This window comes from Henckelia pumila, chromosome 2 (assembly GCF_033568475.1).
Source record: "Henckelia pumila isolate YLH828 chromosome 2, ASM3356847v2, whole genome shotgun sequence".
Lineage (NCBI taxonomy): Eukaryota > Viridiplantae > Streptophyta > Magnoliopsida > Lamiales > Gesneriaceae > Henckelia > Henckelia pumila.
The window spans coordinates 157,019,762-157,025,989 of record NC_133121.1 but is presented as its reverse complement, the minus strand read 5'-3'; positions in this window follow the sequence as shown (position 1 = coordinate 157,025,989).

The window sequence follows — 6,228 nt, the reverse complement described above, 5'->3', positions numbered from 1 at the left end:
GAAGGTGATGAGATTTGGTGTGAAAGGCAAGTTGTCTCCTCGTTACATTGGGCCTTTCCAGATACTGGAAAAGATCGGAGATGTTGCTTATCGTTTGGCTTTACCGCCATCTCTTTCCAGTATACACAATGTTTTTCATGTGTCGTTGCTTCGACAGTACATAGCTGATGAATCTCATGTGATTCAGTCTACTGATATTCAGCTAGAGCCAGATCTGTCTTTTGTTGAACGACCAATCTGTATCCTAGACAGGAAGGAGAAAGTTCTTCGGAACAAGACTATACCACTTGTGATGGTACAGTGGCAGCGCCGAGGCGTTGAAGAAGCAACTTGGGAAACTGAGAGTCGTATGCGAGCAGAATATCCTGAGTTGTTTGCTTTGTATTTTTGATTACCATGTAAGATGTAATTACCGTTATTGTAATAAGACATGGTTTGATGTTTCATATTGTTATCTTGATTTGTCTTTAGATGTTATTTCGCGGACGAAATATCTAAAGGTGGGGAGAATGTAGTAACCCAGATACCATTTTAAGATAATAATATGTTAAACATGATTAAGGGTTGGTATTTAACCAATTTCGGAGTGTTATTGGACTTCAGAAGTAAAATTTGAGCTTTTTAATTTTGGGCCGGATAGTAAGCTCCGATCCCGGATAGTAAGCTCCGATCCTAGATAGTAAGCTCCGATCGGAACGGAAGCTCCGATCCCCAGCTGCCAGAAATGATCGATGACTCAGTCGCGAGTTTTGACAAGTGTCGATCATAGAGCAGATCGGAAGCTCCGATCGTAGATCGGAAGTTCCGATCCTGGCGTGGCAGACATGCACGCAATGAGCTGGATCGGAAGCTCCGATCCTGAAATCGGAAGTTCCGATCCTGGCCGAGAAATTTGGCTATAAATAGGGCCGTTCAGAGTTTATTTTCAATTACGAATTCTCGAGTTTCTTTCTTCAGTTATATAGTGTGAGTTATACACTTGAGGGCCCTATCGGTTATAATAGAGGTTCTGGAATAACCAAGGTGTGGTTATAGTCATCCGGGACTAGCGACTTCAAAGGGCTAACTACGGACGAAGGTATGGTTCGGGAATCTATTTAAGTTTTGGGAGTACTTATTAGCTTAGTTAAGGCTTATAAAATTTATGTAGTGATACGGTGAACTTTTGAATATAGGCTTGGAACCTAGGATCCTATTATACTTGAACTAGCCTAGAGGTACGTACACATTGACTGAGATTGCTAGCGAGTATACATGTTTATATGTTGCATTTATTTGGCATTATTATATGGCATGAGATATGATTTACCGTTTTCTATATTCATATGTCATGTGCATATACACGTTGAGCCTATACCTTGTTATACCTGACTATAGAGCCGCTCAGCTCTATATTCGATAGTCTGTCACTGAGAGTACCGCGACGGCGGGGGCATTTATGTCTGTCTACTCTGGTGTACTGGACGAGTGTGGTTGCACCCAGAGGTTGATCCGTGCGGTGGCAGCACTCATATGGCGCCGGTTCTGAGCATGACTTTTCAGATGATCTTTTACCAGTCATCATGTTGCATGCATTATATACATATGTTTACTCATGTCTATGTACTGGGCGTAGCGCTCACGTCCTAGTTGTTATCTTGGACACCTTATTCCATGGGGCAGGTCGCAGGATGGACGGAGCTGGTAGTTCAAGGCAGGACTAGGGAGCAGGAGCCTTGAGGATTTTATTATACAGCAGGATTCAATATAGTTGTATAATGTTTACTGTTTAAGATTTCGATTTGGTTGTATCATTACAGTATTAAGCCTGAATTATATTACTAAGCTGATATGTAAATTATGGTTTTGTTTCCGCATGTCTTACTCTGTTAAGTTATTTTGCTGTATTAAGTTTAATGCATGCTATTAGTTGCCAGTTAGTAGGTGATACCATGCAGGGTCACAACATTTTATGCTATTAGTTGCCAGTTAGTTGGTGATACCATGCAGGGTCACTACATTTCATATCATCATACTTCTCATACGTTTCATAACTTCATCATTATATGCTCTTAAACTTCGTGATAAACATCATGCAACTAAAATTGTTGCAAGAAAGAATTCATGCATAACGTACTTCAAAACATTTCATGGTAAAATAGCTTTCATGGGGAAAAATCACATAAACATGCAATACATAGCATAATCGATCCACGTGAGTCGTTCCGTCCGTCTCGGACATTCAAAACATGAAACTATTTGCATAAGAATTCTTAAAAGTACATAAATAACTTAAAAGACCATAAATATGCATTCATAACGTACTTCAAAACATTTCATGGTAAAATAGCTTTCATGGGGAAAAATCACATAAACATGCAATACATAGCATAATCGATCCACGTGAGTCGTTCCGTCCGTCTCGGACATTCAAAACATGAAACTATTTGCATAAGAATTCTTAAAAGTACATAAATAACTTAAAAGACCATAAATATGCATTTAGAACTCAAAATGACACGACTCAAAAATCTTGGACAGTGCAGGGGCGTGCTGGGGCGTACCTTCTGCGTGCCCTAGCGCATCCCCATGCGATCGAGCGCCCAAAGTGGCCGCTTGAGCGCGTGACAGGCAGCGGCACGCAGGTGATCAAATCATTTTCTTTCGATCTTTTTCGACTCCAATACACCAAAAAATGTTGAACAACTGAAAAATAATAATCTTTCAGGCTACTACATATCCTTTGTCAGTTGAATTTCTCTCATCCTTATTGGGTTTTGAGCAGTCTACTATGAAGTGACCAGATTTTACGCAATTGAAGCATGCCTTGGATCTATCGAATGAATCCTTCTTCTTATAACTTCTTCTGTGAGATCCTCCTTGATTCTTTCTTAGAAACTTTCCGAACATCTTCACAAATAGTGACATGACATCACTGCTCAACCACTCTGCTGTCCTCTCCACCGAAATTGATGGTTCTAGTTTGACTATTGTAAGGGCTTTGGTCAATTGAGGAGTAGATTGATCTTCCTCTCTGGTCTTCAACTCAGACTCATAAGCTTTTAGATCAGCAAATAGGTCATGAAGTTCAAGCCTCTTCAAGTATTTGGATTCATGCATTGCCATGGTTTTGACATCCCACTCCTTAGAAAGTCCTCTGATAACCTTCAAAATATCCTCTCGGTTTGGATACACTTTGTCAAGTGCATTGAGTTCAATGATGATACTGCTTACTATTTCATCAAATTCAGTCATATATTCTCCAAGCTTCATCGCGATGTTGTCAAATTTCTGTGTTGCCACATAAAGTTTGTTCTTCTTGGTTTGTTCATTCCCTTCGCAAAGCTGAATGAGTTTCTCCCATATTTCCTTTGCAGTTTTTCATATTTTGATTTTACTGAAGGTATTCTTGTCAAGAGTTTTATACAAGATGTCCTTAGCAACATTATCCAAATTAGCCTTCTTCTTGTCTTCAGTTGTCCATTCGCTTCTGAGTTTCAACAGTTTGGGGAGCTCATTCTGTCATTGCTTGCATCATTATATTCCAATCATCAAAACTTCTCTAGAGATCATGGGAATCTTGCTATATGATGTCATCTTGATGGAGTGTTCAGAGACAAGAAATATCTTGATCTCTGATACCAATTGATATGATCGGTTAAGGTATAGCGGGGGGATGGGGTGAATACACCAAAAAAAATTCTACAATGGAAACTTGAAATCAATCGGGTTGACAATTGAATTCTCTCCTTATTGGCTGTCGATGCTAATTGACAAACAAATGAATTGTGCGGAAAATGCCATCTGACAAATCTGAACACTAAGTAAGAAAATGAAATGAAATACTAAAAATAGATGGTAAACTGAAATGAAGAACACGAACGGATGTTTCTGGATGTTCGGAGAATTAAATACTTCTACGTCACCCTTTATTCTTTGGCAGGAAGTTTTTTACTAGAAGACTTTGAACTTACAACTTTTTGCAAAATCCCAATCTAAGACTATGTCTTACACCACTGACTATCTTAGGGTGCTTGCAACGGTAAGTTCACAAAACCTAGGACTTGGGTTTTGTGTTATTTCTACCGTTGCAAGCACCAATTACAAAATCAGAACTTGTAGTTGGCATCTGAAAATGAACGCCAACTACATGCATTATTTTATTTTATTTTAAACTTTGTGCAATGTGGGACCCACCCATTATATACAAAATAATATTAAAATGGCAAAAATTTATTTTTTAAACGATAGTTGGATGATGGGTCCCACACGTAAATATTATATGTTTTTAATAAATAAAAATTGGAATAAATATAATGAAATATAGAATTATTTATTGTGTACATCAGAATTCATTCAGTGCACAATAAAATCTCTGTACTGAAGAGATAAGATTTCATTCAGAGAATTGAAAAGATAAGATTTTTTGTGATAAAATTAAATATTAGAGATAAGATAAGATTTGTATTTTCAAAATATTAATAGAAAAAATATTAAATTATTATTATAAATCACCAAATACATCTATAAATAGATGCATTAATATGTTTATTTGTAACGTAAATCATTTCTTTGTTAATCGAAAATTTCAAAATATCATTGTTTTCTTCGGAATTTTATCGCAGTAATTTTGTTTTACAAATAAAATGGCTGATCAATTTAGAGGTTCATTCAACAATTTCTCGGGTTCTCCAAATACAAACGGAAATTCAAGCTCTCAAAATTCGCAGTCTCATTCTTATCTTAATCCCCGTCCTTCTGAATTTCCATACGAAAATTATTTTCCACCAAATATCCCTAGTGGTTCTAATATTGTTCCAAATCCTCAGTATTTTAACACAATGTCCCCGTCCGATTATTATTCTCCGAGAGTTGGCCCTCATATGATGTCACACCATTCTCACGTATTATCTCATCCACCACCATGGATCATCACACCAAATGAATCTCAAAACATTTTTTTCGGAGGATCTGGATCCGATAGAGAGCCGGCAACACCAATTTCAAGGTTCAGTACTCAAATTCCACCACATTCGACGCAACCTGGGATAGAAAATATTAATCTCAATGACAACGATGCTTGTGAAATAGAGAAGAATGTTCCTCGTAATAGAGTTAAGGTGATTTGGTCAACTGAGGAAGAGAAATGTCTTGCAAGAGCTTGGGGAACTACCACTAATGACCCAAAAGTTGGCAACGCACAAAAAAGTAAGCATTTTTGGCAAAATACTGCTAAATATTATAATGATAATCGCCCTGTGGGAACACCAATGGGAAAATGGAATGCGATAAAGTCGCATTACTATCGTGTTATGCCTGATGTTGATAAATTTTCGGGATGGTACAATAATTTGCTCAATAATCGGGCTAGTGGCCAAAGTGACGCTGATGTTTTATCTGCTGCACATGATATGTGGAAAAATTCACAGAAGAATAAGACATTCAAATACGAACACGTGTGAAAGATTGTAACGAAATGCGAAAAATGGGCTCCCCAATCAATTGGACATCACGCTAACAAGAAGTCGAGGACCTCCGAATCAGGGGAATATACATCTTCAACCACTCCTGGTACTGATGACGTTGTTGAAATTCGATCACGCTCAATAGGACAACAGAGAGCCAAAAGAAAGAACAAAGTCAAGGTCACAGATGATGGAGATTTTTCATTGAAATGGAAACAAATGCAGGAATATCAGAGAGAAAAATTAACGCTGAAGGAAGCCGAGCTAAAAAATAAAGAGGCTGAGATAAATAACAAGGAAACTGAGCTCATGCAAAGGGACGCCAAGATGCATCATAAAGTAGTTCAATTGGAGCATGAAGATTATAAAATACTTACGAAGGATACTAGTGGTATGAATGATGTCCAGCTTCATTGGCATATGAAAATGGTTGAATTAGTTGCAAAGAGACGTGGTATTTAGTAGATGTTTCGTTTCTGTGTTTATTTATTTATAATTTATGTTTTTGTTTGTTATTTGTGTATGTTTATATTTTTAATTTCATGTTCGTATTTGTCGATTGTGTACGAATGTGGTTAATTATATTGTTCTTCGTTATCAATTAGTAATATATGATGTGTTTTATTCTTAACTCGTTGTATTAGTGAAATTCATAAATTATGCAGTTACGTATAAATTTTAAAAAATAACCCAAAATATTACTTAGATTAAAAAACCAATACAGTGCAACTGATATAATTACATTGAATTGCGTGCAACAGATATAATAAAAAAACTTGCAACA